This window comes from Choloepus didactylus, chromosome 7 (assembly GCF_015220235.1).
Source record: "Choloepus didactylus isolate mChoDid1 chromosome 7, mChoDid1.pri, whole genome shotgun sequence".
In the NCBI taxonomy this organism is placed as follows: domain Eukaryota; kingdom Metazoa; phylum Chordata; class Mammalia; order Pilosa; family Megalonychidae; genus Choloepus; species Choloepus didactylus.
In genome coordinates, this window is record NC_051313.1 from 89106572 (window position 1) to 89119986 (window position 13415).

The 13415-nt window shown below is 33.0% G+C and overlaps 1 protein-coding gene and 1 pseudogene across 1 annotated transcript in view; both read left to right on the forward strand.

Moving 5' to 3' along the window:
• The window catches only part of EYS (eyes shut homolog), a 1792869-nt gene that overhangs the window by 349543 nt on the left and 1429911 nt on the right, over nt 1-13415 (forward strand).
• On the forward strand, nt 3596-4208 carry LOC119539654 (annotated as a pseudogene).

A 13415-nucleotide genomic window follows, 5' to 3' on the forward strand; every position in this document is an offset into this window, starting at 1 on the left:
ACACAGGGCCAACTTATCCATGAGAGACACATGTAAGCCCAGAGCTGGGGACCCACAATAATGTTAGGGACCCATGAAAATATTTTAATTTATTTTAAAATCTCCCAAATGAGTGTAACAATAATGAATATTAAATAATGAATACACCTTGGAGTAAATAAAATATAATTTTTTAAATTACATATATTAAATATTTATTTTTTAGGAAGGTACCAATGAAGGCAAAGTGCCAGGAGTCCACAAAAGTAAGTTATAGTGTAACCCTGATAAATACATATAGACCATACACGATAAAGGTCATTATAGTCAGTATATTATTACCTTTGACTTCATTACCATCATTGCTACTTTGGATACTGTGATTAGGTTCCTCATGCATTGAGTACAAATGATCCTACTGAGACCATCTGCCATTTGATCTTATACTTGTGCTTTAGTGAAACGTCTTGCAATACACTAAGGGATATCATCTAGCCAAGATTTCTACCAGTAACACAATTCATTGGCCTGTAGACATCCTTCGCGTGGCTTTTCTATTATCATAGGCAGAATCACTTTTCCTATTATTTGCTCTATTGCTTCCAAATAAATGTGGACAACCACAGTTGGAAGATACTGAAGGGGTAGCTAGTCCTTATCTTTACCCACAAATGGGGTAAACTATCTTTATATTGAAACTCCAATTACTCAAAGTGGCCCCATTGACCAGTACATCCATCTGGCTATGGGAAATATGGCCTCTGCTGCTGGGGAGCCTAGTGGGATTTTGCACAGCATGGCCTACCATCTCACTATCTCAGGCCAAAAGAGACTGAAGTGAGGGATCACCGTATGTAACGTAATGTCTACATTGTGCTGCATCTTTCATTGAACTTGTTCTTTTTCTTTTTTTTTTTTTTTTTTTTCTTTTTTTTTCTTTAACAGTAAATATTCACCTTCCTGTGAAGAGGGTGGGCAAATGATAACATATGCTTTTCACCATTAGGTTTGTTCAGGGATGATGATGCTACTCAGCACCTAGGGAGTACCTTCAACTTCATAGCACTTTACAAACATTAAGTAATGATAACTAACCAACTGAATTCCAGGAAGGAACACAACCAGGGATAAGCAGGTAATCTATCATTCCTAGTACATGCACCTGTCATTTGTAAGCTTCTTAACATAAAAGTAAAGGTCCAATAGTTGAGACATAATTAATGAATTTTATTTTTGCTGAATTTGCTTTATTTTATTGTCTTCTTCACTTTAGGGTTGTTTTCACCCTTCAATGTTGTTGTACACAGTGATGCACATGTAGCATATGTTTGATTTTTTTTGTTTCACATGAAATCTACCTTAATTTTCACCTGTTTTCTCGTGGTAAATAAGCCTGTCTTCCTATCTGGATCTTTTTTGAATGTATGTGTTCTATTGATTAACTACTTTTGCAGTTTTAATCCTCTATAATTCTTCTACTTTGTTTTGTGTAAAAGGGGAAAAATAAAAAAAAGCTGGACTCAAAAAAGATGAGGCAGTATTTTTACTAGCATTAAATTGCTGCTGCAAGGAAGCACTCGGTGGCATTGATCTGAGAACGTTATTATATTCTGTAGAGTAATGCACATGCTGTGGCGGCTCTTATTTCTTTTGATAGAGTACAGGAGCAAATAACACATAAGTATGAATTGTCAACCTGGAAAATTGTGAAATAATCCCTCCAAAATCATGAACATATACTAGAGTGATTTCCAAAGTCCAAGTCAATCTTGAATCAGGGAGATTTGCATTCTGACAATTATTCAGAGTGCTATAATACAACTCCATTTCTTATTTCTTAATGTGTGTTTGTATGTATGTATATATGCACACATGCATGTGTATGTATCTATTATAAATTATAATAAATACTTAATGAATCATTATAAATTGATATGTATATATATTTATGTATGTGCATATGCATGTATTTTTCTTCCCGCTAGAAAAAATGGGGGTTTTACAGTACTCTTTTTTAATTGCCTTTTCCTCAAGTACATGCCGTCTACATTGTTTTCAGTTTTTCAGGGATGTGTATTATAAACAAACTTTTTAAATTAAACTAACTATGTAATTAAGATAATGGCAAACATAGAATGTATATTAGTTTTCTATGGTTGCCATTACAAATTCCTACAATATTAATGAGTTAAAACAACACAAATTTATTACCTTAGAGCTCTTTAATTCAGAAGTATGAAATGGGCTTCAGTGGGCTAAACTCGAGGCATCAGCATGTCTGCATTCCTTCTGGAAGCTCTAGAGGGCATTCTGTTTCCTGCCCTTTCCGGCTTCTTGAGGCCACCCACATTTCTTGGTTACTGCCCTTTTTTCCATATTAACAACTAAGAATAACAGGTTGCAATGATCTCAAATTGCATCATCTGACATCTTCTGCTTCCCTCTTCCAATTTCAAGGACTGCTGTAATTAAATTGGGCCCTAGGATAATCTCCCCATTTTAAGATCAGTTGATAAGAACCTTAATTCCATCTGCAAACTTGTTTCTCCTTTGCCACGTGTATTCATGAATATTGACAGTTTGGGGGATTAGTATGTAAACATCTTTAGGAGGCCATTATTCCACCTACAGCATAGACATATTGTAAAGTATTTTCACTGGAAAATTATTGATACTAGGAATCCTAATTAAGCATATATTTTGTATGATCTCCCTACATTTTGTTTCCAACACAAACCTAGTTTGAAAGAGGAAATATTTAACTTTTTAAAGGTAGTATTGTAAATATTGCTTCCAAAAAAATTTTATTGAGATTAGTTTTCATTTCCACTAAATTGTATTGCTTACATGCTGACTGTCTCATTATTAATATTTTCCTAGTCAAGATCATTATCCTGCAATTGAAATGAGGGCTTAATAAAATAAATTAATGTGAATTGAGAAACCTGTAAAATATTTGATATAACTTCTATAATGTTTCATAAGATTAATGAATACACACACACGTACATATATACCTATATATATTTCTATTTAATAAGATTCATTTTCAGAATCATGTGAACATTTATTTTCAAAACAGTCTTCAAAGTAAATTTAGATGTAATTTTACATGAAGAGCACTTAATATAAAAAGGCATCAATTGAGAAGAAAACTGTGCTAATATCTTAAGAATAAATATGTGCAGTGTGAATATTCAAATTTTGAAAAGAAAGTTAATACTGAAAATGATTGTGAAAAGTCATTTCCATTCATAAGGACAATGAAATGGAAAGATAAAAAGTAATGACTTTAATTTCAAGTAAATTTCAGAAGGCAAAAGTTAATCTGTGAAAAGCAAAATTTGCAGTATTTCCAACAAATTTTCAATGTAATTGGTAGCCATTGGTACTAAATTGTTGCTCAGAGTTTGGAGAAGCTATTCTTGAGCACACATATTCCTGGATTGATTAAGGAGACATTTTTTTCTTTGAAACTGAATTCTTGATACTTATTACTCAGATTTCATAATATGAGAATTGCATTTACTTATCCAACTGACAGCACTGTGTAAAATACCAAGCAAGCACAAAACAGCAACTAAAATAAGCCTTTGGATTTTCGCGCCTAGCTACAGGGGAGTTCAGGTGAGGAGAGCATGCTCGGAGTTATTTACTGCTGCTTTTGTCATGGTTCGTCCGCTAAACTGCATCGTTGCTGTGTCCCAGAACATGGGCATCGGCAAGAACGGAGATCTGCTGTGGCCCCTGCTCAGGAATGAATTTAAGTATTTCCAAAGAATGACCACAACTTCTTCAGTAGAAGGTAAACAGAATCTGGTGATTATGGGTAGAAAGACCTGGTTCTCCATCCCTGAGAAGAATCAGCCTTTAAAAGACAGAATTAATTTAGTTCTCAGTCGAGAACTCAAGGAACCCCCACAAGGAGAACATTTTCTTGCCAAAAGTCTGGATGATGCCTTAAAACTTATTGAGCAACCAGAATTAGCAAATAAAGTAGACATGGTTTGGATTGTGGGAGGCAGTTCTGTTTATAAGGAAGCCATGAATCGGCCAGGCCATCTTAGACTGTGACAAGGATCATGCAGGAATTTGAAAGTGACACATTTTTTCCAGAAATTGATACAGAGAAATATAAACTTCTCCCAGAATACCCAGGTGTTCTTTCTGATGTCCAGGAAGAGAAAGGCATTAAGTACAAATTTGAAGTGTATGAAAAGAACGATTAATATGAAGATGTTTTGTGACTTAATTCAATTTGTTCCCCTTCCCCTCCAAAAATTAAGTACTTTTGCATTAGAAAAAAAGACTTTTGTTAACTTTAAATCTATGGATAAGCACTGTGGTTTTACTCTCCATTAATCTTAACTAAACTGTATCAGATACCATTTGTGAACTATTTCCTGTTATAAATGCTTTAATGCCTATTCCTCAAGGGTCAGGATTCAGTTCCCAATACCTGCCTAGGGTAGCGTATTTGTCAAGATAGCCCACAGTCAGAGAGTTCCTGATATGAGTTGAAACCAGGACCCATAGAGATAGGAGCTAGACAGATTAGTCGAAAGAGCAGGAAGGGATTACAAACAAAAGAATTACAACTCGTATTTTAAAAGAAAATTGGATCAGAGTAGGGACTGTAAATTATTCTGGGACTGTAAAATATTCATCCTTCTGAAAAAAATTCTGTTCACTCAAGTAGGAAATCAGTGAATTGAGAGATCCACTATATTCAGTAGCCAAGATAGAAGTAGGCAGGAGACTAACTTTGAGGGTTAAAAGAGGAGAAAAGGTCTGAGACCTTTAAAAATTCTGTTTCTCATCAACAGTGAGATTCAAAGAATTGTTACATAATAGAAAAGAATAGGCTGCTCTTTACGGAAAGAGGTCAATCTAATAACAAGCATAATGGCTAAAATTAAACTCAAAGAGCTAATGAATTAAAAATGGATATTGCTAGAAACCAAAGTTAGTTTGCTAGAAAATAAGTTTCACAACTTTAAAAAATGAAACTTACAGTATTTTTTTATCCATCTTGTTAGTAAAGATTTAGATTATGATATCCAAGAAAATAATGTTTTCAGCGTTTTCTGCATTATAAATTGGCACAGCCATTTCAAGAGTGTAAATTAGCAATATCAATTAATTAAAATTCAAAATTTTCATATCCTTGGAACCAAGAGTTTGCATTTCTAGAAATTAATCTTGAACTAAAGAAAGGACCAAAAGTATTTTTTGAAAACTTTTTTTTAAACAACAATTTGGAAACAGCCAAATGTTGATAAATAAATATGTAACCAATATATCTATAAAGTGTAATATACTAGAGTACTTAAAATGATTGAGGTACTGACCAAAAAAATGTCAAAGATTGCTAAGTGAAAGAAGCAAATTTTATATATTAGCCAAAATTTTTAATAAATATTAATATGTGTGCAGGTTTGAATCTATTATGTCCCCCTCAAAGGCCATGTTCTTTAATGAAATCTTGTGGGGACAGACTTAATTAGTCTTTTGATTAGGTTGGAATGTTTGATTAGGTTATTTCTATGGAGGTGTGACCCCACCCATTGTGGGTGGATCTTGATTAAGTCACTGGAGTCCTTTAAGAGTTCATGGAGAAAAGGAGCTCAGAGAAGCTGAGACAGACGTTTTGTAGAGAAGCTAACAGATGTAATGCAGAGTTTGCCCCCAGGAGAAGCTAGGAACTGACACAGACCAAGACGCTTGGAGACACTTGGAAAAGCAGACAGAAAGATGTTTGGAGGTTTAAGCTAAGAGACAAAGTCGGAGTTTGCCTTAGAGAAGCTGAGAGAGGACCTTCAGATGCTTAGATGCACTGTAGCTGAGAGAGATGTTAAAAGAGACAGAAGCCAGAGGCATTTTGGAGAAAGCCGTTTTGAAACCACAACCCAGGAGCAAAGGACCAGCAGATGTCAGCATAACCCAGGAGCAAAGGACCAGCAGATGCTCTCCCAGCTAACAAGTGTTTGGGATGCCATCAGCCTTTCTTCAGTGAAGGTATCTCTTGTTGATGCCTTAGTTTGGACACTTGTATGGCCTTAGAACTCTAAATTTGTGACCTAATTTATAAAAGCCTATCCATTTCTGGTATTTTGCATAACAGCAGCATTAGCAAACCAGAACATTTTTATCTGAAAACAGTGTTGCAGACTGTTGACAGTATGAGGAGTAGGGAAATATTTTTCTCATTTGGGTATTACTATCATGATTAGATTTTGTGTAACTGGTGTTTATTTTCATGAAAAAACTATTGAAGATAAGAAATTGAGCCCCTCATGTTCTGCAGTAAAATTAGGATACACCACAGAATAAAAGAATTTCCTTAAGTCTTCCATAGAGGGTAAAAAAAAAAAAAAAAATAGGTCAAAGGAATCAATCTCATATATTATTTATAAAAACATGACTGTAGTAAAATGTATAAAGTCACACATAGTTTGAAATATTTTATTTAAAAAAAAAAAAAGTAGAAAGACCAATTAGAATTTCAGGTAAAGGATAATGGTAACTTGGACCAAAGGGAGGGATTGGGCATGGTGAGGAATTGTATAAGTCAGGATATATTTAAAGTAGGGGGTAGCAGGATTTTCTGGTGGGGTTTGATTTTGGTTTTGACCCACTGAATTTGAGATGCCCTTAAGACAAGAGAGAAGAAATAAAAGAAAAAGAAACTGAAAACAGTAGCGCCATGCCTTCAAAATTATGAGAAGAAAATTTTTTCAACTGAGAAATCTATATAATCACCCAGAATATGATCAATCAAGGGCAAGGGTAAAATAAAGTTATTTTTAACCAAGCAAAGACTAACAGATGTTTCCCCCATGCTCCCTTTCTTGGAAAGCTACTAAAAGAAATGCTCCAACAAAACAAAGGAGTAAAATAAACCAAGAAAGCACGTGACATGGGATCCAGGAAATGGGAGGGAACAACAGAGAATATTCCAGCTATGTAGCTGGCTTAGAAACCAAAATGTAAAAATGAAACAATGGATTACTTGCTTTTTACAAAATATTAATAGGTTTTTACAGATCTAGAGCATTTGGAAAGAGGTAAATTCATTGAAGATAAAGCAAATGAGGAGAAAAAAAAAAGGAGAGAGGCAGTCATTAATTCCAGGAAAGAGAAAGGTATAGAAAAAAGAAAGTAAAGTATAATATGCTGTTTTTTTCAGCAGTAAGTAATATGTACGTAGTCATAAAGATGTGATGACTGGTTAACCCCAGAATCTGGCAACTGTTTGGAGGCAATATGGGGAAGAAAAGTGGACAGTGGTGGTGTATGAACTAAATCCTCATCTATCATATCAGGGAATCACTAGATAATGTATAAAATTATGAATCAAGAAATAATGTAAGTAATTATTTTGAGAAAAAACAGAGAAACTGCTGAAAGAATTAAAAATCACTCTAGAGAGTTGGGAGGGATGGGGCAGGGGTCTTATGGGTTTTTTAATAAACTTAAGAGATTCTTAAAAAAAAAATAAAATAAAATAAAATAAAATAAGCCTTTACACCCAAAAAGAGAGAGCTCAAATTGAATGAAAAAAGTTGGAATTATTCATATTCTGGCAAGAAATACCTGTCACTGACTATACTATTATTTTCTTTTCCATTTTGTGTCTAAAATGACATGTTGATGTAAGTTTTTCTTACTTGTAGCGGTTGAGGCTAGAATATATTGGTAAACAATGTGCACGTTATTTTTATATTTGACATAAAATAACTGTAAGAAGAAATCTGGAGACTGTTATGTTAACCTCTATTCTTTGATCCTTTTCCCCTATACATTTCTGGTGGTTCCTTACCTTTTTTGAAGGTGTTAACCATTTACTTAAAATACAAAACCAAAAGCTATCCCAGGCAATTACATTAATTCTATTTGGAGGTTGAATTCTGCTTGTGTCCAGAATAAATGTGATCCCATTCTAAAGTATAAGGAGTATTGTGCCAGTTTGAATGTATTGTGTCCCCCAAATGCCATTATCTTTGTGGTCTTGTGTGGGGCAGACGTTTTTGGTGCTGGTTGGATTTGCTTGGAATGTGCCCCACCCAGCTGTGGGAGATGATTTGATGAGATGTTCCCATGGAGGCGTGGCCCCGCCCATTTGGGGTGGGCCTTGATCAGTGGAGCCATATAAATGAGCTGACTCAGAGAGAGGAAAGGGAGTGCAGCTGGGAGTGATGTTTTGAAGAGAAGCAAACTTGCTAGAAAGGAACGTCCTGGGAGAAAGCCATTTTGAGGCCGGAGCTTTGGAGCAGACGCCAGCTGCCTTCCTAGCTAACAGAGGTTTTTCGGACACCACTGGCCATCCTCCGGTGAAGGTACCCAATTGCTGAGGTGTTACCTTGGACGCTTTGTGGCCTTAAGACTGTAACTGTGTAGTGAAATAAACCCCCGTTTTATAAAAGCCTGTCCATCTCTGGTGTTTTGCATTCCGCAGCATTAGCAAACTAAAACAAGTATATATAAGTAACACATAAAAAGAATTTGAGAGTTAATTTGGCCAGACTGCTGCTGTTGAAACTCCAGAACCCAACCCTGAGTAGTTCCCGTGATTACAGCTGATTTGAATTTGCTCAACAAAGTGATAGTGGTAAATGCTCTTGCTATAGCTGCTAAGGTGGTTCCCCAGATGTGGAAATATCAAAACAGAGGGATACTTGCCTCAGTATGTTAACAATATAAATAAAACTTGCTTAATTGGCTAATAAATATGTCTGATGAAATCTATATCAATAAAAGAACAAGAGTAAGCAAAACTTAAATTTCATGGGATGTGCTCACCCTTCTAGTTGGGAAAATGCCTTCAGGAATAGTGCTCTTATACTATACCATTTACAGTTGTCACCTAAAACTTAGGAGGTGCTACTGGTCTTAAGAAAAATCTTTTAGAAGACTTTGGTAATCTCACATGCAAAATCATGTCTGTAGGGAGATAGCTATGTTTTTTTATTGAAAATGATCTGTAATTCTCAATGAATTCTATTGTCACACTTCCAAAGTATTATGATTATGTTCACCATTTCATCCAAAGTTGTCACTTTGTCTGAGTCCCTCACTCTTTTTTTTTTTTTTTCTCTCACTGGGAAAGCTCAGTCCCTTAAGTGATGAACTGTACTAAGAGGCTTTAATTACAGCCATGTAGTTGTGGGAGCCCAAGTACAGTATGAAACTGACCACTCCACTTAGTGACACCACAGTCTACCATTTACTTCATTAACATACCTTGCTCTAGATCTCTGCATGTTTGAAGACAAAAAACAAAAACAAAAACAAAACAAAAAAAAAACTTTTTTTTCAGAAATCCCACATTCCAAAGGGGGAGAGTGAATCCCCAAAGGAACCATGGTCTTGCCTATGTTTCAGTCCTACAAAATGTCAGAAGCACAGCATGTTTCTTTAAAGCACAATTGCTCTCCCTTGCATTTTGTTGAAATAAATGTCTTTCAAAATAATAATTTCTTAAAGTGTATTGATACATATTAAATTCAATAATATATGACTAATAACCAATAAACACACAGCATGTGGCTAATATCTAATGCAAGGATCAATTTAATTACCTTCCTCCAATACCAGAAAGCAAACTCATATTACTCCTCTTTTCCTATTCCAAGAATTATAGGGAACTAATCATGAAGGGAAGCAATTTGCTAGGTGCAAATTACCTAACTTGATCTTTACAAAATGTAGACATTTCAAAAAAACAATTTTAAATATTAAAATATTGGCATACAGAATGGATATTGAGGACATGGTAGAACTAGGATTTCTAAATCAGCATTCTTATTTCCTGTGTAGCTTTTTGATAATGTGTCATGTCAAAAACCAAAGATGTCATAGGTAGCAGTACACAGGTAACATTGGACTAGCCCTCACTAAAAGTCTGTGTTTCAGGCAACTATTTTTTCTTAATTAATGGTACCCAAATATGGTACCATTTTCTTGAAAAACCCAGAGAGAGATAATATTTTGGTTCATGTCTACATGTCTCTTATTATTCACATATAAAATGAAATACAATGCATATTATATACACAGAATATTTGAAATTATGAAAAGGCAAGATGATTTGTCTATAAAGCTCTTTTCCTTTTCACATAACAATATGTATGATAATTTTCTTATTACTTAAATTTTATTTTTATAACATACTAGTATGAAATTTTTCACTGTAGAAATGTGTATATCTGAAATAAATATTCCCCTATGTTTAGAGATTTAATTTTTCTGCTTTTTTTCTTTTAAATAATAATGTGTCAGACATCAGTGTTCTCACATCTTTGTCCAAACTTTTCATCATATCCTGATAGTAGATTTCCTAGGAATGTGAGAATTTTGTTGGTGGGGAAATGTATATGAACTTATATGAGGTTTCTGATGTGTGAAGTTGAATTGCATTCTGTAAATGTTCAACCTATATTCATTTCCAGAGACTGAATGACCAAACACTTTGCCAGCATTAAGTATTACTTTCCTTAATTATTTTCTAATTTAATTTGAAGATACATGTTAACTTATTTTACTTTTTAAAGTCTATTTCTATTTATTATTAGAACCACTCAATATTTTTTTGATGTATTGGTAATTTGTTGATTCCTTTAAATTTACAAGCAACATTTATGTATTTTTCTCAGGTTTGTTTTTGTGTGTCTTTGTTTGAACCATAATGTATTTATGTGGTTTATTTTATCAATTTATTTAAAGTCATTTATAACATACCTATGCCCAAACCTTTTCTAACCAAATCTGAAGGGCAACACAATATACCAAAAGCATGTGGACTTATTTTGGTCTAATTATCTCAATATAGTCCACTATATTTGGGACACAAATCAGCTGAAGTATAATCAATTTTTGAACATCAATCAAAGCTTGTTTTTTTCCACTTAAAAATATCTGTAAGGGAAGAGGGAGAGGTGATAGTTTAGTCATTACTTGAGAAAATTTTTCTTTTTGATTGGCTACAGCAGAAGATGCCAACTGCACTTTCTTCTGAATATTTCTTTCTTTGTGAGTGTGTCTTCATCTTAAATGACACATTTGTCTCAATAGAATCAAGATTTTAAAATCGTTAGAAAATTTAAGAAATAATAGACAGTTAGAAAACATTATAAAATTGAGTACATTTATAATAGGTTCAAAACAAATCAAATTACAGGGAAAGAAATTTTAACAAGAATGTGCTATCACTGAATTAAACAAACACAAAATTGTACAAAGTACATAGTGAAAAAGCATATGAAAGGAGCAAAATGCCACTTTTCCAAATAGTTATTGTCAGTATTATAAGATCTATATTTTTCAAGTATTTTTGTGAGGATACTGATATTCTAGATAAAATCTCAATGGGATTCTTGAGAAATTGAAAATGACTCCAAACTGTATTTGGAGTTCTATGTAGGAACAAATAGGTAAAAAATTTGGGGGAGGGGGGAGGGTAATTTGCCTTGGAAAGCTTAAAATATTTTCTTAAGACTATTCCAAACATAGTAAATGTACAAGAATAGACAAAACACAAAAATATTATAGCAAATTCTTGAGCACAGAAACAGACTCAGAAAAAGAAAACATTGTTACAGTAAGAGGATAAAGCATAATTACTCAATATATGCTACTAGAACAACTACTGAAAAAATAAGGTTAGCTCTTCATCTCCCAACATTTAAAAATTAAATTTCCTAAAATTTAAAGTTTACTATAAGTCTAAAAGATGAAAGCCAGTAGAAAATATTGGTGAATAACAATGTGATCAGATACATATCAAAGCAAGATGTATACAAAGTATGAAAGCAGGAAAAGAAAACAGAAAAAGACTGATATAACTTAGTATATAAAATCATAATAAATATCAAAAAAGAACAATAACAAAATGGAGACAAATAGGTACCTAGGAGTTAGTATGTAAAACAAATTAATATGTTTTCATAATTTTGTATTGGAAAATCTGTTTTAAATGTCATGAAAATGTAGAAACTATAAAAGAAAATACATGTCAAGTATAACCACATAAAACCACAACACATCTATATGGAAACAAATTAAAAGTCATACTAAAATTTGTGGAAATATTCATAATAACAAAACTTTAATAATCATTAAGAAAACAAATACTCCAATTATTAAACATTGAATAAGAATAGAATAAAATTTCTAAAAGATTTATAAGCAGCCTGTAAAAAGATTAAGAAGGAAAGTTCCACTAATAACCAGTTGTGTTCACATTAAAACAAAGTTCCTTTTTTCTCCAACTAGAATTGGAAAGAAACTGACGAATGTAAACCCAGTACTGAGAAGAATTCTTTGGGAAAAAAATATTTTCATGCGTTGTTGGTGGGAGAATAAATGCTAAAATCAGAACATAAGGCATTTTTAGGAGCATCAATATGTAAAATAGGCACATTTCTTAGCTCACTAATTACCCGTCAAGGAAGTGTCTAAAATAATTATGTAATTAAGAAATAACATGACACTGTTCTATGCATAGCTGTATGTGAAGATTCAAATATGAAACAATGTATTGTCCACTTAAGGAGATTGGTTAAAGATACTATGGTGCATTTTTCTCTGAATTCAATTCAGACTTTTAAATGATTACATATACACCACTTACTAGTCCGAAAGGTACCATAAACTTAAGTAAAAAAAAAATGCCTAATACAAAAGACTATATGTAGCATAATTATGTGGTGCTGAAAGCAAACACATAGATACATGCATGCTAAAAATAACCATTAAATATAGCAAAATATTCAACCTCTATGATCATCACTTAGTTGGTAAATTAAAGCAATAATGAAATAGACCTTTCCCTCTAACACATTGGGAAGATATTTACACAATATCCATTTTGTTCAGAGATTGTGATGAAATGAGCAATCTCTCACACTGCTGACAGAAGAATAATTGGCAAATCATTTCTAGTGATCAATTGGATAATTGAAATCAAAATTCTTGAGATATAATTGCTTTTTGATCTGATAAAATTATTTCTTAATTTTTTTCTAATGGAATCTTGTACAAATGTGTTATCAATAAATATTTTGAATGCAGCACTATTTATGAAAAGTCTGGAAGCAATTTAAATTACTAAGTAAGAAATTGAAAAGTCATTAAGTTAATTATAACACTCAAAGATGAAATTATCTTCATAGAGGCTTAAAAATAGTTTTTTAACAGGAATAGTTATCAATGTAGAAAATGCATAAATTATTACAGTGTGATACAAATGTGTATTATGATATAAAATACAGTTTGGAGAATTTATGCACCTCAAATTGTTTATCTTATTCTTTCTGAATGGTGGAATCAAAAGATTTAATTTGTAAAAGGTTTTAAATTCTGAAAATGATTTCATAATCAGAAACTCATTTAATTCTCACAGCCTTCGCATTAGGAATTACCATCGCCAGTTTACA